This window comes from Anas platyrhynchos, chromosome 3, assembly GCF_047663525.1.
Source record: "Anas platyrhynchos isolate ZD024472 breed Pekin duck chromosome 3, IASCAAS_PekinDuck_T2T, whole genome shotgun sequence".
NCBI lineage: Eukaryota > Metazoa > Chordata > Aves > Anseriformes > Anatidae > Anas > Anas platyrhynchos.
The window spans coordinates 23,931,745-23,955,428 of NC_092589.1; the positions used below are offsets into that span (position 1 = coordinate 23,931,745).

At 39.2% G+C, this 23,684-nt stretch overlaps 1 long non-coding RNA gene across 2 annotated transcripts in view; it reads right to left on the reverse strand.

The window, feature by feature from the left end:
• LOC106019059 (uncharacterized) overlaps positions 1-23,684 on the reverse strand; it is a 202,938-nt gene that overhangs the window by 22,664 nt on the left and 156,590 nt on the right. For both annotated transcript variants that reach the window (XR_011808094.1, XR_011808093.1), the window contains 2 exons: positions 18,366-18,459; positions 13,706-13,861 (listed from right to left, as the gene is read on the reverse strand). This is a non-coding gene — a long non-coding RNA (uncharacterized lncRNA). The remainder of the gene's footprint in view (positions 1-13,705; positions 13,862-18,365; positions 18,460-23,684) is intronic.

The window sequence follows — 23,684 nt, forward strand, 5'->3', positions numbered from 1 at the left end:
CAATGAAAGACTAAAAGAAAAAGAAAAACCTACCCCCCATTTTTTTTTATTCTCTAAAAAAGTCACTAGTTTGTGAAATCTATTATGGGTAATAGCTTTTTTTTTTTTTTTTTTCAAAGGATGACATTTTTATTTTACTATTTTTTCTTCTACTTACCCTCACTTTTCATGATCCACCCATCAGTCAATCATGTTGAGGTCAGCAATGTTTTTCAATATGTTTCTTATGGTCACAGTGGTTGAGTAAGGAGGTTTTTTTTTTTTTTTTCATACTAGTATTTATGTTGTTGATGTAGCAGCACAAGAGATTAGAATATTGATTCTTTTTTATTGACTCTCTCTCTTTTTTTCCCCATTATTTTTCCTCCAGTAGCAAATGGTCCTAAATAACTCACAAATGCTTTACTACTATGCTTGTCGTCATAATCTAAGAATAAATGGCATTGCTAGCAAGAGTGCAACAACTGCACAGATAATAACATGCAACTATGGTTTATTAACCTTACACCCTCTTAAATCAGTCATAGACCCATAGCAGCCAAGAAAACTATTGTGGTCAAATGCCATGAACTCTAGCTTGCTTTTAGCACTAGGAATATTTCCCCTCTTCTCCAGCTTTCCTACAATATCTCTGCTCCCAAGCAGAGTTTTTATAATAAAAATTATAGTTTATGTGATGTTTTTTGGTTAGGCTCCGAGAGTCTGATTCAGCATTTTTTTTTACTTTTTTTTTACTTTTTTTTTTCGGTATTCTGGCTGTGTGGGTGCTGAGCCACGGAGCCTGTGTGTGGCCCCGCGGCTTGGCGCCCACACAGTGGAGTCCTGCTACAGCTGGCAGAAGCTGCTGGGATTTCATAGCACTACGTTAGGCCTTTGGCATTACCCCACCCTTCCTGAGCGCTGCCTTTGAAAAAGGCCGTATCCTTTGCCCGTGTATGGATCATGGTCTTTCCAGAGCATTCTGTTTGGTCAATGAATGAAAAAGGTTGCTGAATCCTGTACGTGCAGGAACAAACGTTGTCCAGCTTTTCATCACAAATTCCCCAAGTTTATGATTGGCTCTTCCTATGGGACTGGCTACCAAGAAGGGGAGTTTGGGTACGAGTGACTGACAAGCATTGTTGGGTTGGCGGAGGGGAATTCAGCCAGTGAGAAGACTGTTTTTGGAAATGTCTGGCTTTGGAAAACATAGTCAGAGGCTGCACAGTGAAATAAATGCAAATCTGTAGGTAAAACCATTAATTTAACCAAATTATACAGAAGATGTTAAGATGTTGAAGACATAAAACATAGGTAAATACAAATCATACTGCTGAAAAATCAGAGCTGCGTTGTGTGGATTACATGAAGTCCAGAAATGAGCTGAGCAATTTAATTGTGAATAGGATAGAAATGTAATGTTTATGGAACAGCTACAGTCATGACATGTATTGGGGTACAAAATCTATGTCTTGAATATTTATGTCGCTGGTTGGGATAAACATCATATAGAATATAAATTTCAGTTTGACTACTTAAAATGTATGGTCCTATTTACAAAAGAAAAACCAGAAAAAGAAATCATTTCAAAAAAGAAATAGGAAAAAAAAAAAAAAAACAAAAAAACAACAAAAACCCCAACCCCAAAGACAATTTACTACTGTTGTACTATTTCTCTTAACAGAAAAATGTAACAGGAAGAAACCACTGAAACATAGTTGAGCTCTGAAGAACCGTGTTTCTTGAGTATCTGTAAATCTATGAACATCCTGCTGCTTTGGCTGGTTTCTGTGAGCCCTAAAGCCCCAGCTTTGCTGAAAGGCCACACACAGATCACAGGCTGTACAGGAGAAACTCTGATCTCTCCCTTGGCATGGCACAGAGGCTGTCTGTCCACTGGGGAGTCACTGTCTGAAACACAGCAGTAAAGCTTGTCTTTCATAAGAGAAATGGGTCATCTTTTCTCCTGAAACAGCCAAAACAAGTGTCCTCCTCTTGTATCCAGATGGGCTGTTGTGTGGAGCACTCATTCAGAATAGGGGACCTCAATGAGAATGTTTTCCTCACCTGGATGAGGCACAGAACTTTGTCTCTGACATGCCCTGAGAGCAACCTCAACAAAGATGCTGAGGTTGTTGCATCAGTGTGAGTGGAGGAGCTCAAGGGTTCAGCTTATCTAGGGAACATGTATCGGAAAAGTCTTGGGCTGTAATCCCTGCTCCAAGAGCTGGCTGTTTGTTTTCCAGTGACTGTTTCACTGAGAAAAAATGTGTGGGATAATGTCATCACACCACAGAGCATATCATCTCTTCCATGTGGGATCGATACTGCAGACACGGGGTAGCTCTAATTTTCTTGACAAGGATTTTGTGTCCCCCGAAGGTTAGGACAACTTATGGGAGGCTTGCTCAGGGTAGAGGGACTGGACAACAAGAGAAGGGCAGAACAAGCCATGCACAATGCCAAATGCGCCCTTCGTTCACTTTGTCCTCAGCTTAAACGTGGTTCTGTCAGTGCCCTGCCAGTTGCGGTCCCTCCCAAAGTGAGGGGCACCAAGATCTGCCCTGCACGTGGTGCTCAGCACAGCACAGCACATGAAGAGGAAACAGCCTGACCAAACAGCCAGGCAACGTGGTATCACATTGCCTGCTGTGCCTACCAAGCCTTATCAGTCACCTCTGACTCCAGAAGGTGGTTTCAGATGGTTTCTTGCTTGTGTGGAGAGATGCTGGTGACAATGGGTTGTGCAAGTGTGCCGAGCCTCATTGTGTTGTACAAGTATGCACAGGCACACCTGCACTGAGACACACACACACTTGCATAAACACTAACCCAACAGTGGGATATTTGCTTGAGACAGAGCCACGGGATGCAGCTCACTGCCGGAAAGGGGGGCAGAGGTGTTTTCAAGCTTAAAGCACATGAAAATTTCCTTCAGTAAAATTCATACACAAATCGGTGTTTTTAGAAAATGTTCCTACTTAAAAAAAAAAAAGATAGAAAAAAAGAAAATAAAAAATAAAAAAAAAAAAACCTCTTATTATCAGTTGTGCTAACTCATGTGAGTATGTGAGGAATTCTGCCAAGAATTTTTATTTCAGATAACAGATTCCAAGCTCCCATTATCAGTGCAGAGGAATTAATACCCTATGTTCATATTTTTGCCAACACCAAATGTGGAAAATGCTTAAACCACACCTGTTTCGGTTCTACAACACATACACTTCTGCTTGCCAGCTCTCTAGCTGATAAAATTAGTTAGGGGATTTCAGATCTTTTTTTTTTTTTTTTTTTCTTTTTTGTTTTCTTTTCAAGGCAGTTACAGGACGCCAGTAGCAAGGGTATGTGGTTAGCTCTTAGGGATGTGAGATGGAAAGCAGAAACACTTCAAATCTTTGGCAGCAGTTGCACAGAGGAAGATTTGGCTCTAATAGCGAAGGCTGGCTGGTGCAAGGGTGCCAGGCCACACCGCGGGCATGAGCGAGGGGATGTGAGGTCAGGCTGCTGAGCTGAGCTGGTCTGCTCAATTCTTCTTTGAGGTATCGCACGGCACCTGAAGCAGTCTGTGTCATAAAGAGAAGGAGAGGTTTTTGAAAGACGGGGTCTGTGTCTATTTAACGCTCCGTGCGAGATGCTGAGGCTGGTGACAAACAGCGGTATGCAGTCAGATGCACCTAGTAATCAAGTAAAATCTTCCTGGTCACTGGATTCAAATACAATTTGTGCAGTTTTGCATAGCCACCAGGACTCATTTGATTCTCCTCATTAAACGTTTGTCTAAAATATATGGTCTCCTCTGTCTTAAATTTAAGTTGCAAAGCAAGGTTTTTATACAACTGTTTCTTCAGTCATCTGTAATTATTTTTGCCTTCTTTCCTTCTTTCCTGTTTTTGTCTCAACATGACAAAATCTAGTTAGAATTACACTGAAAGGACTGGATTATTATCAAAGAACTACATTAACTAACTAATTAAATTTAATCTATATTATACTAGTGTCATGGATTACAAAATAGGTTTTTCTGCTACATATAATATAATAAAGAATAAATAGGCCAACGTTATTTTATGACTGAGACATCTGGAGACACATATTAAAGCTAAATGGAAATTGAGATATTAAACTGTATAAATCATATAATATGTATTAGACTGGAATTTCAGGTATTGCAGGGGGTGTAGACAGTATATTTTATCTGATAAAGGTACTGGGGAGACATTTCCTACAAATCTAAGTGGGATTAGTACAATGGTGTTGTAATGGCAAATGAGCTGTAATTCTGCAGAATGGTTTTCAAATGCTACTGGTATTTGAAATCAGGAAGTTCACATTTAAGGAAGAACATCTCTAAGAGTTAAACCAAAAACAATTTTTATTATTTCACGTTTATTCCTCAAACTAACAGGCCTTTTCCTTTTTATCTGAGAAACTGAATCCCGGTATCTCTTCCATGTCTCCTCAAATGATTTATTTGGAAATATTCAAAGGAGAGTTTAATTGCCACTATAGGCTAATGGGTTTGAGACAGGATGAGTGATGGATTTTGCAAATATTTAATGGACTATATGCACATATGGCTATTTTTTTTTTTTTCTAAAACACAAAAATTTCTGAAGTCAGCCATTTTTTCCTTACCAATCAAAAGGAGAGTTTAGAGCACCTTTGGCAAGAAAAGAAGTCACCCCAGAAAACAGTCAGGTTGAAGATATTTTCCATGCTGGACCATACCAGGATACAAAGGAAAACTTCAGATTCTGGAAGTCTGACTCAGCTGTTTATAAAAATTAAGCAATGCTTTAATACTCAAGCTATCTATTTAATAATGTTTGCTTTTCTTCTTTGTCTTTCTTTTCCTAAATCAAATCTGAATAGTCTGGAGGACAGCTTTTATTTGTAGCTTCTAAGTGAACCAGATATAAAAGTAGAAGGGCAAAGCAAATTAAGTTTAAATTAAACCTGTTGGCAGGCTTAAGCACACTGACTTCTTATTTGCTACTTCTTTTCCAGTCTGTAGCTTAGTTTGAGAAGAGAAGGGATGATGGCTTTCTGGTGTTCATCCCCTTCCCCTCATGTTAAGGAGACCATAACATTTCCTCTAGACACCTTTGTGGAGAGCTCCGTAACTCTTTCATAAACATCATTTGTGTTGCCTAAATCATGTTTTCCAGGTTATCATAGCATCATTGACTTAAACATGTAAAATGGAGAATCAATCAATTCTTGTCAAAGTCTACCATAATATTTAAGTACCCCACCATCACATATTTATGCCTGACTTTTATGCTTACTTCTGGATCAATGATGAAAAAGGTGAACAGCCTGAGAGCCTGACTCACTGCGATGCCTTCCTAGCCATCTCCATTTAACAATGACTGCTTTTGGGGCCCTAGTGCTTAGATGGTTCTTTACTCCATTTGGTACATCAAATACTGTATTATAGTGTGTAATTTCTGAAATTCTGCGTGTCGTGTAGTAGTTGTCAAAAGCCTTAAAATGTCTGTTATATTTATGCAGGCACTTTTATCAACCAAGTTTATAATCTCACAAGAGAATGAAATCAGATCTGTCCAAAGAGACTGATTGTTCATAAAACAACATTTGCTAGCATTATTTCTTTTCCAGTCCTTTACTTCTTCTTTGATTATATCTTGTGTCAGTTTTATTCCTGGTTCTGTAATTGGAAACCCACAATAACAGTGCTATAATGTTTCACAAATCTGCTCATGGTCAGCTCTCCTGTTGATTCAGACTGTGAACATTCAGTTTTTCTATCTTCTTTATACTTTTCTTCAAATAAGATGAAAACCTTTAAGCTACCCAAGTACGTCCCGTTAAAAAATGCGTGCAATGTAGAACCAAACCAGGATCCTATGTGCTGGCACACAGAGCTGATTTGCAGCAACATAACAATTTGCTGCCCACCCTTTGACAAGCTGTCTGTGCTTGATGTCTGCCCATTGTGACCATGATGGGGCTGTCTGAGGTTAGAGTTACACCACAGCAGTAGGACGAGCTCTCTCCTCAAGCATTCAGGGGTAGTTACAGTGTTCTGGCCGATGTGTGGCAACTTGGTAAGGTATTACAATGACATTGGGCTGAATCCCCAAAAAGGAGTCAATTTTAAAAATGCAGCAAGGGCTCCTAAGTCCTTTAAAAATTAAAAATTGTATCCACTGTCTCTTCAGTGATTCAAACACATGCATGTATACCATCAATGCCATTGACAACCAGTCAGTCCCATACACAGCAGGCATGCCTATAGACCAGCAAAGCATGCACTGTACTGCTCAAACAACCAGTTGGCTTCCAGAACTCTTCTGTATATGCACCATGTTTATCACAAGATCACAAGTGTGAAAATTATAGTACTACTTTTTTTACCCCCAATTTTTCTTTTTTCTTTTTTTTCCTTAATAATTTATGCAAACAGCTTTTTGAAAAACACACAAAAATAGTCTTCCCTGGCCAAAGCACTTTTTTTTTTTTTTTTTTTTTCCTTTTTCTTTCTCATTTGCTATTGGTACAGGAATGCTTTTGCACTTAACACCTCCATGAACTTTTTGTGACAGAATATTGCATCTGGAAGGCCCATTCTGAGGTGGCTGACTGGCCTGCCAAGTGCAGGCTCCAAACCCTATCTTCCCCAGGTGCTAAATTACCTTTCCTGATAGGCTGAACTAAATCTGGGGAGGTGTTTGGATTAGGTTTGAATGGTGCAGTGCAATCGCAGCCATCCCTCTTCCGGATACCCAATAGCCCTGTGAATATTCCAAACTGATAATGTCAGTTTTGAAAGGGAGATGGTCTGAGAAAGCACTTTTCAGTGCAATTTTCCTGAGCAGAGATCAAATGTGGATGCTCTAGGGGAAAAATAAAGAGCAGGGATACATGTGGAAAATCAGGGTTGCGGATGCATTCCCTCCATGTATGCCGGCAGAGTGCTCACTGGCTAGGCCACAATAACATCAGCATTCATGTGAATATAGCCTTCTCTCTGGCACTCCATAAACAACTTGTTGTGACTTCCAAGGGGCACCAGAACATGGCACACGGAGGTCCAGCAATGCCCCAGCAGAACATGCTCCTTGGAGAGGATGGGCTGGCAGTGGTTGTGTGCTGGGAGAGACAGTGAGAAGAAAAAACAGCCTGCTCTAAAAATGGGAGGGGGGGGCAGAGAAGACATTGGCTTTTCTCTAATCACTTGCAAGACTGAAAGAGGCTGATTTCAGAGAACTTTCTATTTGTCTCTCCTTGTCTGCAAAGCATTGCACCATTAAAGGGGATTTGTGTTATTGGCAAGAAAGCCTACAAAACAAGAATTGCAGAGATCTCAAACTGTAGTAATCTCTGGATGGTCTGTGGGTACTTTAACCTTTCTGTGCATAAATCATAACAAGATGTATTATGAGCATCACAATACGCTCAGGAAAACTGCATCACAAGCATATGGAAACAGACGCTCTGGGTGAGAACTGAGCTCGTTTCATCTTTGTCATGGCCAGTTACAGATGTCTGAGAGAGAGAATGAGCACATGTAGCACTGTGTCTCCCATGGGGCTTCTCACCACCAGTAACTCTATATCAGGCCCTCCCTGAGTCCACTGTTGTACTCTTCTGTGAGCCAGAGCCACCAAAACCTGCTGGGCCCCCTCTAGCCTCACTCACTAGCTCACTAGTGCAGGTGCAATGCTGGGTGAGCTTGGCCAGGATAATTCTAGTCCCCTGAGGTCTGGTAGTGTGCTGGTAAGGTACCCAGCTGTCTTCCTTCCCTGCCTCTGCCCTCAGCCCGTGTCATCTGTGCTGCTGTCCTTCCATCTCTCTGCTTCCCATTGCCAAGCACAGCATGGAGCAACAAAACCTTAACAGCCAGGCCCTGTGCCTGTTACCTTGCCCTTGTGCATGCCAGTCGTGCAGACATCACCAGAATGAGCATCTCTTGGTGGAAAAAGACATCAGTGTTGCCCTTGAAACAACAGCCCATCACCAGCTACCTGGGAATTCTCCCCAGTTCTCATTGCAAAAAAGGAGATTATTTATTTATTTATTTTAATTCTTTGCTTTTTGTGCTCTGTTTTCATTTCACTAGTCCTTCGTGTTATAATATAGATGTATTTCTCTGGAAAAGCTTCTGTGCATCAGGATCCCTGCTTTCATTTATGGTCTTAAGGGAAAACATCTGTTGCTGTTGCTCCCTTATCATTTGTCTTCAGCTTTCCCTGTAGCTGTTTTTTACTTGTGATATCATCATTCTTTTTGTATCTTTGCAATCTTTTTGTGCTGTTTCTCCCCATCTCTACGATAGGTCACATGCTGTTGTCAGTGTTTCCCAGGACAAAGTCTCATTCTTTATTTTTCAGAGGTGTTTGAGCCAATGTTTTGTCTGTTACCACTTGTTGGGATTTAAATGTTCTATTCTCTTGATCCAGAGTCATTTTTCCCATCTGAAAGAGTCCCAGAGAGACAATCTGCCTCAAAATTTGAATTTTCTCATTTTTCTCTACAATGAACAACTGTTGGACTTTCTCCTGCTTGGATTTTTAGCTTTTTAAAGTTGTATTATTGTTGCTTTGGTGCTGTTCATTGATGGCTGTTATGGGAAAATACTGAATACAAAGCAGAGGCACAGATTTGTCTGATTTATGCTGCTTCTCCGAGTGCCTTGCCACTCTTCTACAAAATCAGTGGAGAAAGAGGACAGCTGAGAACTTAAGTGAGTAAAATTGTCTTTACTTCTCTTTTGATTAAACCACCACCAAATTACATAGTGACAACCTAGTGCAACTGTGCTCCTAACTGAGGTAATTCAGGAAAGGGGTTAGAGTTGGATGGGCAGCTTTCAAACCATGCAGGAAAGATATAGCCCTTGACAAGGATCTGATCAGCACAATATCCCAACAGAATACTTCTTCCATGTTTTATTCCAGTGAAGTAAAAGAACAGAAATGACAGATAGAGAGCAATAAAACCCCCAGTATCACTAGATTGAACCAAATCTGTGTAATTCTTAAATATTTATTTCTTATAAGTTAAATGAAGAATTAAATCCAATTCCTTGACAAATTAACTGCTACCACTGAGACCTCAACAAGCCACATGCACTTAAATATTACCTGGACTTTCAGTGACTGATACAGATACTGATTTATTTTCCAAGTATGTTAGGAAGGACTGAACATGCTTAAACTGGAACTGCTAGGCATACCTGCCAGTGCACAACTGAATAACACACACTCAAAATACAATTCCCATGAAAGAAGACTGAGGATCATCTGAGAAAATAATGTAGTCAAACATGGTACTTTTCTATCCCAGGTATTAAAATAAAAATTTTGATTTCAGGAAACATAATGCAACCTTTTCGCATTCATAGGCCTTAAGTGAGTGTGAACAAAATTGCACGTTGTTTGGGATAGGCAACACTGATACTATAAATATGTGTGAGGTCAAGGGTAATGAAACCAAGATCTTCCAAGAAAGCTTATTTGCTGATCTCTGCATATCAACAAATTCCCTTCTGTTGTCTACTGTTCTTTAAAATTAAAATGACATTGTTCTGATTACAATGTGCTTAGATAAGGCTCAATTTGTAATCTGTGTTACACCTGTAAGGGTATCATCCTGTAAGGGCAATCAAGTGTCACACTGCAGTGGCCTTCACCTCTGGATGAGTTGTAAAATAAGATTTGGATTGTGGCTTTGAAACTGAGCAAAGACTTCACATGGGGTTTGAATTCCACCATGCTCAGCTCTCAGGGGCTCTTTTCCTGTGAGATCAAATACCTTGCTAGCCTAGTCCTCATGTTATTTCCATCACTAGAGGCTGCATGTGATCTGCAGGCTCCTCCTAGCTTTCAATTCCACACAGAATTCGTACAGAAGACCTTGATTTAAAAATGCTTACCTCAGTCCCTTTCTTTTCCCCAAAAGAATGGGGAGAAAAGACTGCTAGATTCTATGCTGAGACCTAAGCATGTCTCTGATCCTAGTATATAGCATTTCCCAGTAGTTCTTGGGATCTCCCACAGATTTTTACAGGGTGTTTTCAAAATTCAGGTATAAGCTGTGAATGAAAAAAATGTTTCTGGATTTCCTAGATGCTTAGAGAATGGAAAACAAAACAAAACAAAACAAAGCTCTAGTGTAAATCTTTGATGACCATTTCTTTTCCCTCTTGAAGTTCTGCAATATTTCACTTAAGTGGTGCAATACGAAAAACAAACAAACAAACAAACAACAAAAACCCCCATAAAACAAACAAGCAAAACCCAACTTTACCAAAACAAACCTACAAAAACTATTCTCAAGGATTTAAAAATTGTAAAGAACAGAGACACCTGCACCCACTCAGAGAGCCCCAGTTCAGTTAGACATAGATTCTGTGTTGTGAAAACTCAAGCCAAGTAGTGAATGATATGAAAAAAACTCTTTTAAAACTCAGTCTTATCAGAGCGTTCTGCCCAGCAGAACTGAGCCCTGTGAAAAATGTATATCCCCAGGTTCAAATGAGCAGCATAAAACAATATCTAAAAGAAGTTAATTCCATTGCTTGTTTCTTAAATAGTTTTCAGTGCAAGAGATGGTTTTATAATCATGTGTCTATGATCAGAGACTTTTGGATAGACACCAAATCAAAACATCAGCAAAGAGAATGGGGTGATGTGGAAAACTGATTTATTCACTCATAGTCAATAAAGTAAGCATGCAGTAGCTGGATTGTAAATAGCACTGTGGAGAAGATTTATAAGTCTTAACATTGGAAGACAGGTTTATCCCAGTTAAAAGCACATTTTAACTGGAAGAACTCTTCACTGTGTTTATAAAATGAGGCCTTGGGTGCAAGATGAAACCTTAGGCCTGTGTGAATTTGAAATGGGCAAAATATGTCATCTGCAAGCATGTTTTTCATCTCAAAGTATGTAGCTAAAATAGATCTGAAAATGTAAAAAATAAAAATAAAAGGTTCTAAGTAAAATAAAACTAGGCCTCAGCAGGCATATGTACTATGCTTAAAACTTCCCTTTGCTCCAGATTGCTGTGTTTATAAATCAAAATTATACGTCCAGTGGGGAAAAGGGAAGTAAAACTGTTTCCAAATGAAAAAAGGACAAGTGATTCATTTCTGTTAAAATTATAATTGAAAATACAGAACGTAAAAATGCTTTTAGTTTACTCTTGTTTTTATTTGTAACGTTTGCTTTGTTACAGATAATATGACCAAGGCTCTGAAAAAGGTCCATTTACTACTATAAATTTTCCAACTATTTGAAAAATAATATACATTGCAGGCTTTCTTCACCCTATAACGTAGCGCTTCATCTTTAAAAGGGATAAATGCACTGCCTTTGATTTTCTGATAGAACAGTCCACTCCTGTATTCCACTTATTAAACAACAAAATAAATATATATTTATTGACTGTAGTACATAAACAACTCTGAAGAAACTCCAGTGAAATCTAATGAGGTATTTCCCTTTGCCATGTGACAAGGTTCAAATATGTGCATATGTGCAGTACGGAAAATAAAATTGACTCTGACAATCGGATACCCCAGTGAGCTTCTATCTTTGCAACAAATGTGCTCTAAATTCCAATGTGCTTTGACAATAACCATTTATTTCAATGCATCTTCCCTAGAGGCTAATTCTTAGGGGCCAAATCCCTGTCTCATGAAAATAAGAGGGAGTTTTGCCATAGGTATTAGTGTTGGAAACACTTGATCCTAAATATGTTTAAAGCAATCATATGAATGCAAAATGAAAGGAAATGAATCTGTTTAGCTCTTGAAGTTCCAACGACATGGAAAAAGCATAAAAGTCTGGTATTTTTTATTTTGAAGCTCTCCATGCTGACAGAATATTCAATTGCCCTTTACAGCTTAGCAAGGTGCTTCTTTAAGGTCTTCAGGGGTGTATTAGGGGTGCAAACAATTGTCTGTCTTTCAGTGCAGTGAGTCTGATATATCTCCCTAGGTATGGCATGCCCTTCTGACAGCAAAATATTATTCACAGGAGCTCATTTGTGTTAAAGACTCTCACAGGTTTTGACTGGACATAGAATGGAGATATCTGTACTCACAGATGTGTTGGAAACATAACTTGTTGCACCAAGAAATGGATAAGGATCCTTTATGGGTGAGAAAATTTGGAAGCATAATGGGAGTGGACACCCCTGGGCAGAAGGAAGACACAGTCCTGTAGGAGGGGTGCTAGGGTGTGTGTGAAATGAATCCTTTTGAAATTCAGTCACTTATGCTACACAAGTCATTGATGATTTATGGTACCAAAGAGAAAAGGAAAATGATGTAAGCATAGGTTAATTTTTATTTTTTAATATTTTTAATAAAAGTAGAAAATAAATATATTGCTAGATATTACTTATTCTCATGTAGGAATTTATGGTAGATATCACTGGCCTTCTAAGATGGGTTGGAGGCTGTATCAGTAGGTTTCAATTGTGGGGTGAAGATGAAGACTATGCAACCAGATTAATGCCACACAATCAGTCATCCTATAATTGTGGGAAGCCATGTTAGTAAAGGGAAAAAGAAAATCTCTGAGATGCTTCCAAAAGGTTTCCCTTTCAGGATTAGTCCCTCACTTCTTCGATATAACTCTTATAACTGGTCTCAGCTCAGAACCACAGGACCTTCACAGTCAGCAAATTTAGGATATTCACAGTCAGCTCAGAGAATAAACAAAACATGAAGTAATTGCGAGGAAACTGTGATCTCCCTTCAGGCAATTCCACAAATTAAATAGAAACAGAAAAAAGTGCTCATTGTATATTGGTCACATAATCCTGAAGATGAGACAGTTTCAAGCAAGAGAACCCTGGATGCCTGAAAACATGAAATACAGAGAAAAATTGGTTCTTGCCTTTTTAAATACAGAAAAAGGGCTTGAAATTCAATGGTTTGCTTTTGTTTTCTATTTCATGACATTCATCAAATCACAAATCTTGCTAATGTCTTCAAACAGCATCTTCAGTCAAGGCCTTATCTATTTTTGTTTCTATTCTGGTTGTTCCTCAAAAAGACGGGTGGCAAGGCGTGACTCTGAAGAAGGTTTGTATTGCTCCTCCAGCTGTGCATTTTATTATTTACATTTTAGAATAGACAAGGAGAAGACCTTGTGTGGCATGGCTCCAATATGCTTTTTATATACACATCTTTATATGCTTTTTAAATACATGTCTTAGAAGCTGTAAAGCTTGGTGAGGGCCACTGCTGTAATTTCTGCAACAGTATTTTTTCACCCAGAAGAATACTGCTCACAGCACTGTTGCTCCCTCACATTTACATCCAACTTGCTGTGTAATTAGAACATGTCTGACAACAGTTCCTCTTTCCTAGAACTGCTCTAATTAAGAGTTGTTTCCTCATTATAAAACCAAGAATATGACTGGTAAAACTTTCATCAGGTTGCTACCACCTACCATGGGTACATGGGCTTATTGACTGGGAGCTGAGGACTACATCGGTTCCTTGTTGGTGTACTCAAGATGTTAAAAAATTTTGTGGATAGAGTGTGGTTACTCAGACTGATTTTTACCGTGTGATTCACAGAGAAAATATTAATGAATGTGCTGTGGACCAGGATGCACTCAGCAGATGTGGTATTAGAGATACTTTTTCAGGGAGAGAAACACACAAATAAAAATACTTCATTTTTTGACATACTCAAAGCACAGATGAGGAACTGAGTGTTAAAAAGATTGCGTGACTTACCCTGGGTCATACAGGAAGACTTTGTCAGTGCTAGAAACTGAATGCAGTTTCCAGCTTCCAGCTAACTTCTTATTTGATCATCTTCTGTCACTGTAGGAGGATTACTGAGAATGCAGCCATTCCTCAAATAATTGCTGGGAATCCTGAAAGATGATTCTATGTACAGATAAATACATTACAAAAGTGTCTGTTTTCCAAAGATGTGTCATAAACATTGCATCCTAACCTGAATTTCCTTTCCTTTGTGTTCAAGTGGCTTAGTGTTAAAAATGTGGTAACACCGCACAACAAAGCCCACAGGTGGAAATCCATTCACTCTGCAATACTGCCTTCAGTATGTTCAGATAGCCCTCTGTAGATAATAATTCCTGCCCTCACAAATTTGTGGTTTGTTGTTTACTTAGGTGTAGAGAAAAACAAAACAAAACAACAAGACAAAAAACACTCATTATTTCTCATCTTCTCGCTTGGTAAACAAACCACTCAAAAGTGACAGCTTGTGGCAATTCTCATCAGCTTCATAGGTGAAGCAGTTAATGTAGACTCCTACCACAGCCAGCACTTATGTTACATGCTACTTTTTGTTTCTATTTTGGTGTTGCCACTATTATTTTTGCTTTGCTTTAACATCATTAGTTATGGTTCTCAAAGGTGAATCCATTCCAAATGTACTTTGTGTGGTTATGTTTAACATTTGCCAGTGGTTTCAATAGATTTGAAGTAGATTCAAGTATCATAAAACCAGAACGGATCAGCAGACCATCTAGTCTGGCTTTCTGTGCAGCCCAGACTATAGAATTTCACTTACTAAGTCAGTGATATCTAAAATTTTTAAAGTAACTAAATGTGTGTGTGTGTGGGTAAACCAAAAAAAGCCCTGCAGAGGTAGACTTCTAGCCACCTATCATAGCCTATCAAATTGCCTCTTGTTTTACCTTTTAGTTCTATAGTTGCTTTTGCAATGAAAGAGCAATTAATAAACAATGCAGCAAGACAAGAGAGTATCAGTCGAAAAAGGGTCACAAGCAGTAGGGCTGTGATATATGATACTCCTGAAAAAAAAAGGCAAAGCGATTTGGGGAAAAAAATGGTATGATGAATTACAGGAAATAGTAAATTACAGAAAAGTGTATTCTTTGCTACTTTTTCATAAATCCCTTGAAACTATTGTCATGAGATGATGATTAGAAATTTCAGTAACACAGTGGTAGAAACAGTCTGACTCAAGAGACTGTACTTTTAGTTTGGTCTGCAAAACTTCCGTCTTTATATATGTGGAAAGTGCAAGAAAGTGTATACATATGAATTAACAGCAATCCATGCAAACAATGAATAATTTTATACATTGTCATTTATCTTCAGATATATTATTTGTAAATTACAAACCAGATCCATGGAACTGCGTTCATTTAGAGATAAAATCTGGCCTCCTATTTTTATTGTAATCCACAATTATAGATGGCTGAATAAAATTGTGTAAATAATTTACTCTCTTATCATTTCCCTTCACTCTGTGAATGTTTCCTTGAACTCAGTTTTATTATATAAGTGATCTTAGTATCTAGGTCATATAAGTATAGTTACAAAGACTGACAATGCTGTCAATCCAGACTCTACTAATTTATTATGTTTGCAACTCCTGTTTTGCCTGCTTACAAATTAAAAAAAAAAAGTTTACATTTCAGAATTCTCTTACTTGATCTTCTATGCAGAAATGGACGTAAGTAAGGAAATCTTTGATGTGCATTGGTACTGAAGTCTTACATGCCAGTTTGCTCAACTTTATTAATTTACTTGGCATGAAATACATTTTCTTCCTTCACAGGGGAGCTACGACCAGAAAGGTGCCCTCTGGGTGGGAGTAGATTCCTCATTTTCCATCTGTTTAATTTTATCCATCAGGAATTTATACAATGTCCACTGAGACTGACAGAAAGATGGCTATTGACTAAATGGGCTTTCAGTCATGCTTCAGGAAAATGAGGAAGGCATATTGATTTTTCGGTTTGCTGTTAAGGCAGATTTTGTAATTCTGTGGTTTTGGCTGACACTATGGGCTTGGCAGAGGCTTAAACCTGCAAAATTCAAGTCTAAAATTTGCCACTTCCCTAACTCACTGCTGTTCATGGCTCATATCAGGAGTGCTGTGGTACGGGGACATGGCAGCCATCAGTCACCTGAGGCAGATTTTCAGCTCATGCCATGGCTCCGCTGCATGTCTTACAGCTCCAACCCAGCTACATTTCACCAAGCTGATGGATGTAATTTTGACATTCTCCTTTTGTAAAGGAAGAGATTGCTGGTGTTTCTCACGTAAAGCTTTCAACAAGCTCACAGTTTCTCCCAAAATATTTCCCTTCATCAACTCTGGGGTTCAATGACTGAGCACACAACAATGTTTGCATTACCATTTGCAAACCTAAGAGCCAGTGCTAGGATCCTAGAAGAGATGAGTGGGAATTAAGCCCTGAACTGCCCTTTAGTTATGCTTAGACACGGCCACATAGATTTTACTGCTACAGCAAACTCACCTCAGTTCCACGTACATCAGTAGCAAGCAACAAATATGTATATTCAGCACTTCTTTCAAGTTTATTCTTAACCTTAATTATATGAGTGTGCTGATTGCTGCCTCTGGCATAACTCAGGACTCTTGTATCACACCTGGTGTTTTAGTTGCACTGTTGAGCTGGAGCCTAATTTCAAAGCCAGGCAAGCAAGGAAATTAGATGTATGGTTTTCACAAATATTTCAGCTGACTCTCTTAACAATGAGGCTACTCGCATACATGTCTAAAAAAGTATTAAGGTGGGTTGCTACAGGCATCCAAATTTGGAGATGTTGGCCTAAATGACTTGGATAAGGAGAAGTGTTTTGTATGTGAGGTGTTAAATAAAACCTTTGAGTTTCAATAAATAAATACTGCTATTAAGGAAGTGGTGACAATGTGCAATCTACAAAAACGGGAAGCCTAGGAGGTGCTGTGGTAATAATGCAGTTACTTGAAGCACATTTAAAATACAAATATCTCTGTGGTTTTTTATTTGCTTCCACTCTTTGAGTCATTCTGAGAAACTTCACAAAGCTGTGCACATTCCCATTATGGCTGAAGCATGATGCACTACTCATTGCATAAGTAAAGCTTTTCTCCAGAAAGTTACACCAGGGGTTGGGAAGAAGTCTTTTCCAGGCATTGGAAAATGCAGTTTTAAAGCTAAATGTAAGGGAGGACTCTGTTTCATGTGCATAAAAGAAGAAGAAGAAGAAAGGCACATATTCTTGGCACAAAGAGACAATAAAAAAAAAAAATAGGGAAGTAACTACTCTCAAGCCTGAAACATTTTTGTCATAACATGTGCTGCTGAAGTCACCAAAATGTTGTGGTGATGGTGTGGCTTTGTCCTAGCTGGGGAGAGGTTCTTTAGATAGTAGTACTTTGAGTATTTATTACAAAATCATAAACATTGCCAAATCCCTCACAGGGTTTACCTGAACCAAAATTAGTTGATGTATCAGCAGTTCAAAAAATTTTTGCATCCTCTTATTTTAAAATCAAGGAATGGAATAAATTATATTGGTTTCCAGTAGCTACTTAGTATATGGCAGAACTTTAATAGTGTTCGTTTTTCCCCAGGAGATTCAAAGACAAACGAAAAACAGGTCCAACTATCCTCAAATAAATAAATAAATAATAATAATAAAATCCCACCAAACCATGGGTAGATTTATATTGCTGAAATAAAGGTGATTTTTTGTTTTTTTTTTATTCTGGATGCACAGTGAAAGAGTCATCCATTGATCAGGGCTGATAGATTATAGATACAGATCTGCAGCTATTATATGTACAAAATTAGATGCCAAAGGATTCCTAATACCTTAGTTTATTCATTCACAGAACAAAGGTAAATACCTATAGATCTATCCAAGAATCTTGAACAAAATATTTAACACACGTTGAGGTGCTTGTGATCACTATTAAAATACAGGTGTATTTATTTATTTTTTTATTTTATTTTGTGGTTTACTGAGGTCCACAGGGATCTCCAGATTTAGTCAGAGTTTGCATTATAGGTCTGCCCATGCCTGTTTCTGCTCCTGTCAGTTATTCAGGCTTTTTCTAGCTTTCCCTATGGAAATGCTAAACATTTCCAACTGAGTTTGACTCTTCTTTCACTTTTCTCTGAGCCATCCATCTTCCAGCAAGCTTCATGCTGATAGATCCCTGAGGTCGTGCATAACCCCAGAAAGAGTCCAAGACTGCTGTGTAGATAGAGGAATATGTCTGGGGAAGGCAGGATGGTGTTATCACAGGATGAGGGCCTCACAGGTCATTTAAAAGACCAATTTGGAGGGGGGAGAGAGGAGGGGCACTTTAGTTTAAAAGGAAATGTATTCACTTGTAGATGTAGACAAATATCCAAATTTGCAGAAAGAGTTCAATTCCCTCAAACCTTATTGATATTAGTGTTAAATACCACACAAGATTCCAGCAAAAAACCATGGAACTTCTTAAAATACCAAACCCTAAGCCTAATTTTAAATGCTTGCTGGGCCAGGCCCAAAAGCTGAAATAAAGACCTGACCATATCATGCACATGACCCATTCCTCTGACTACTCATAGAGGAATGGGCTAGAGGTACTGAGCATGTCAACACTTACCTAGGCTTGGAGGGCTGGGTGCTTTCTCATAATCAGAGGGAAGTGTTGGAATGTATTGTTGCTATGTTTTTTAAGACCTTTTGAAACCGTGGCCCTAAGGAAATGAGGAAATACAGGGGATGAGGTTACATTGTTATTATTTCACTTTTTTTTGAACAGAGGATTATATGTCCGTATTCATATATATATTAGCTTTCTAAATCTTTAAAAACACAGGGCCTGTGGTGAAGGTTCTATGCTTTATTCATTAAATTCATGTTTTTCTATTTAAACTCCCCTGCCTATCTAGCATGCATTCCTTGTTTGCTCTCTTCTCTTACATACTCTTCAGAATATTCTTTTCTAAAAACATGTGTGTGCAAACTTTCCATTTCATAAATAAAAGATTTGCTTTTTTGGGGTAATAAATCAGTGTTTCCGGCTTTCCTTAATTTTAGACTTGATGCTGACAGCTACTCTCTGACCAGGTTTCCCAACACCCTCACACAATAAGCAGCCGTTGCACAGTCTTAAAAACAGGTGGTATCAGTCCCTTCAGACATGCAAGAAACTATCCTGTTTTCCAGACTTACTATTTTCCGCACATGAATGTGTTTCCAGGTGTTTCAGGTAAGAGAAGTAAGAGAGGCAATGTTCACGTTTCCCCTGAGACTGAGAGCCTCATCCTGCACCCACATACATGATTGTCAATTCTGTTGACCTCAGTGAAATCATTTCTGATTTATGTCAATTTCAGGCAGATCAGAGAAAGACTTATTAGGGTTATTGCTCTATAAATTCCAACACAAGAATGTTTATGATATTGTCACCACAAGAAACAATCTGTATGCCATCTCAGACCTTCTAGTGTATTTTTTTTTACGCAGATGTTAAAAGTTCCAATACTGATTCTAAAATAGGTCTCCATATACATATACATATAAATGTGTGTGTGTTGTACAGTTTGTAACACAGAAAAGACATAGAATTATCTCACTAATTGTAATTAGCCAATTTGGTGGACTTTCTTTTCAATTGAAGATGTCTCTTTTTATATTTGGTTGACCCCCTTACAACATTTCATCAAATGCAATTGTTTTATCTTCAACTAGCTTCAGAAAAAAAAAAAAAAAAAAAAAAAAAAAGGAAACGACAACTAAAATGCCTCAGATCTTTCTTCTGAGGACAGGCCTGGCAGGTGTTAGAGATGATCCTTCGTCTGCTTTCACATGTATAGACTCTTGCAGTGAGGAGCCTTGCCCCCTTATAGACGCATCTTTTTCTTGCATTCTATTGTCTTACCCTTCTGACAGCTCGATGTGCTCTGATTTGATTCCTTTTCTTCTCTCCTCTGGTTGCTGGGGTTGTCTGCATTAATAGCAAATCGAAGTGTTCTGAGATTGCACCACACACCCTAGCAGAAACACATTTCTCCTTCAAAAGTCATCCTTTTATGCTCCCATTTTCATGGATGAGTAAGAGAGAGTGCAAACTCAATAACTTCTAACTGCCATCACACTGTTTTCTCAAAAATCCTTAAGCAACTGCTTTTCTAAAATGCAGTGCATAGGAAAAGAAATAGCAAGCTTTTCTAGATTTCAAATAATTGCACAGTACTGTACATCCTGTTCAAATTGCCACAATAGGACAAATCACATGAGAAAATCAATGCTTCTGCCTAACAAAATTTCCTCTGTAATACATGGGAAATTTCGCAACTTCCAGAGGAATCACTTCTCCACTCTGTCGTCACCCCTTGAATCTCTACTAAATAAACTCCCTAACTCATCATTTTGAACTGTGAGAAGAGGATGGCTGAGATGCACTAGCGCACAATGCTCTGCCAGGCACCCTTTACTCTGTGTCACAATGGCCTCTAGTGGATTTGCCGCAACTGACAGACAGCTCTGTCATCCCCTGGTGGCTGCCAGCTCCCCAGGGTATATGGCATGGCTGCAGGGCCCAATGTAACCCCCTGGGACCAGGGACTACTGCACCTGCAAGGCCTGGGCTTGGGCCTGGGTCAGGGCCTGGGCCTTGTCACCATGCCATATACTCCCCCTTGAGTTACTGTCCCTGCTGGCTGCTCACTAGCTTATTTTCCCTTGGTTCACAGGGCACCACAGGAACTAGCAATATATTTCCCTTATGGTTTCCTTTGGAGAAAAGGAAGAAAACCAAGCAGTCCTGTGCACCTGCTGTATTTAATGTGTTTCAGTGGGGGTACAACAGGAAGAAAATTAAGACTTCTCCCAGATGGATAGAGCATTAGCCCCTTGCTTTATCAGTAGATGACAATTGGTTTCTTCATTAGAAAAAAAAATAAAATTCTAACAGGCTTCTTTGGCTTTGACTTCACAGTGGTTTGAATTAATCTGGTGAAAATTTTTTTGTATAGTTTCTATTTGTAAGAATAATGAGTATAAATTGAAGAGATGAGGAAAAACTCAAAGCAGAAAGTGCTGTGCATACAGCAAATTACTTTCGCAATACTGCCTTTTAAAGGACCACTGTTACGTTTGGGTAATTTATGCTTCCTGCTTTCTAAAACATATTGCCTTATCACTGAAGATTTTACGCTGCTATTTGTCTGTTGATGGCATAGGAATGAAAGCACTGCCACACACAGTTGTCCTACCTTGAATTTTTAATTATTAATCATATTCATCAGGGTCCAACCTGTTCAGCTCCTGCAGTGAGCAAGCTCTTTTTCCCATCTAAGCACAGGCACAGCATAATGGTTGCACACCAGCAACCACTCTTGAGCCACGGTGTTGGTGATGGGCAAGGTGAAGTGATTCCATTGCCTCTCTTCCTTGGCAGTGTCACTGGTTTGCAAAAGATGTTTTTCATTCCCTTTGAAATGCTTAGGAGACACAGGAACTTATATATGATAGAATCATAGAATGGCTTGGGTTGGAAGGGACCTTAAAGATCATAGAACTCCACCCCTCCTGCCAAAGACAAGGATGCCACCCAGTAGATCAGGTTGGCCAAGGCCCCATCCAGCCTGGCCTTGAACACCTCCAGGGATGGGGCATCCACAACTTCTCTTGGTAACATGTTCCAGTGCCTCACTACCCTTACAGTGAAGAATTTCCTCCTAATGTCTATTCTAAATCAATCCTCTTTTAGTAAAAGACCATTCCCCATTGTCCCATCATTATCTACCCAAGTAAAGAGCCCTTCTCCATTTTTGTAAGACCCCTTTAAGCATTGGAAGGTTGCAATGAGGTCACCTGAGAGCCTTCTCCAGTCTGAACATCCTAGTTTCCTCAGCCTTTCCTAAAAGGAGAGGTGCTCCAGCCCTCTAATCATCCTTGCAGCCTTCTTCTGGACTTGCTCTAACAGGCCCACATATTTCTTGTGCTGGGGGCCAATATATGCACTTGTAGGTTAAGCTAGGCATCGGATGTAGGAAATCATGTCGCTAACAACAGGTACAGTGACAATGAGCACTTTCATAGACCTAGGTCTACAGGGTACCTGCTCTAGCACCTTCGTTCCTTAGTTCCAGGCATCCTGGGAATCTCCTAGGAGGCAGTGGACTTTGCAAACAAAGTTGTCATGCAGCACAACTCCCTCAGATACTGCAAACCCCTTGAAAATGAGAGGTTTTACTGCTTTTAACAGTTACCGTTCCATGCCTGGCTGTTTTGCTATGCCAAGAAGTTCTGTGCCCTGTTTTACTATGGAAAGAGAAACTAGAGCCTTAATTTTCTATGCAAGTGCCTCTGCAGCAATAAGATAGAAGAGGAGAAACAGAAAACACACAATACAAAGGCAGGCTTGTGTCTTTGCTGAATATTTTCATTGTTTTCCCTGAGGAGCCAGTGGGTTTTTACACACAGCACTAGCACATTTCATTTTGACAACAAGTCAGACTTTCCAAGTCACTACACCTTTCACAACACACTGCAAACTGTCAGTGTGGTAACTTCCTTAAGTTTAATGAAGTTACCTTATGAAATCTCTTGACAGAACTGGCCAAAAACAAAAACAACCAACCACCCCTCCTGCCTCCACCGCCTTCCCCCCCCCCCCCAAAAAAAAAAAAAAAAAAAAAAGAATAAGGCTACTCAAAAATAAGAGGAGTCCCAATGAAATGTGATACATGCAATCTGGAAAACCTCTGAGGAGAGAAGGAAGAGTTGTGTGCTGACAAATGGTGCAAACTTCTGCCTAAGATTAGATTTCTGCAGGCCGGATTTAGATAACTGGCCCAGTTTTTCCAATGGACTGAATGCTTGCCGGCTCCCAGTATTGGCCCTACAAGCCACAGGCAGATCATTAAGCTTGCAAAATCCAGGCAGTAATTTTGAACTTAAATTAAGCTCCAGGGTTGATATCTTCTAAAAGATCCAAAGGACTATTGCCATTCAGTGTCTAAATCTGCGAAAGGCCTTATTCCATAGCCCACCCTGGTAAAGTGTTCCTAATTGCCTCTTTTAAAAAATCTAAGTCAGTTTTGTCAGTCTTTTTTTTTTTTTTTTGGTGGCCATATGATGATCCTGGAGAGGTAGCTTACCTTCACTGTACAGCTGCAGAAATTCCAGGATAATAGCCACCAAAAATTAAGACATGTCTGTTAGTGACTAGAAGCAGAGACACCCACTTAGACCAGATTAAAAAAAGAACAACACATATATAATTTAAGGATTAGCAGGCTAGCAGAGTTGGAAGAATTTCAAGCTCTTTACTGGGCTCAGGAGGAAATCTCTTAATATTCCATTTCATTCAGAAGTAGTCAAGGATTAGTGGTTTCAGAGGAGCAGGTCAATACTGATGCACGAAAGCTCTGGGGAAAGTCAGTGCTGTTTGTCCCAGGTGCTGTGGGAAAGGAACAGGTATCACATCTTTATCCACACTATTTGAAGCCAAAAAGAATATGTAGCAGAAGAGTTTTTTTTTTTTTTTTTTTTTTTTTTTTTTTTTTTTTTTAAGCTGGATCACTGTTATTGTAAAGCTGTCTATACTGAGAAAATCTCCTGCCTGCTATTCAGTGTTTTCTGGATGTTTTCTTCATTATGCTCCATTTCAGTTCTCCCTCTCCCTCCCTCCCTCTCTCTCTCTCTTAACTCTTGTACAGAGATTTCTTACACAAGAGATCATCTGGGGAAATCCTCATTTTTATCATCATAGGACTGATCCTGTGCCAGACCTCCTGTGGCCTTCAACACAAGCAGGTCCAAGGCCCTACTCATTAAAAGCTAGTTGAAAAATTTCAGTAAGAAGGAACTTTAATAAAACAAACAAACTAAATCTTAGTACTTGAGGTCGCTTCTAAGTGAAATAAGATTTTGGGCTGGGGGGGGCGGGGTTGGAGCTTGTTTCGTTTTG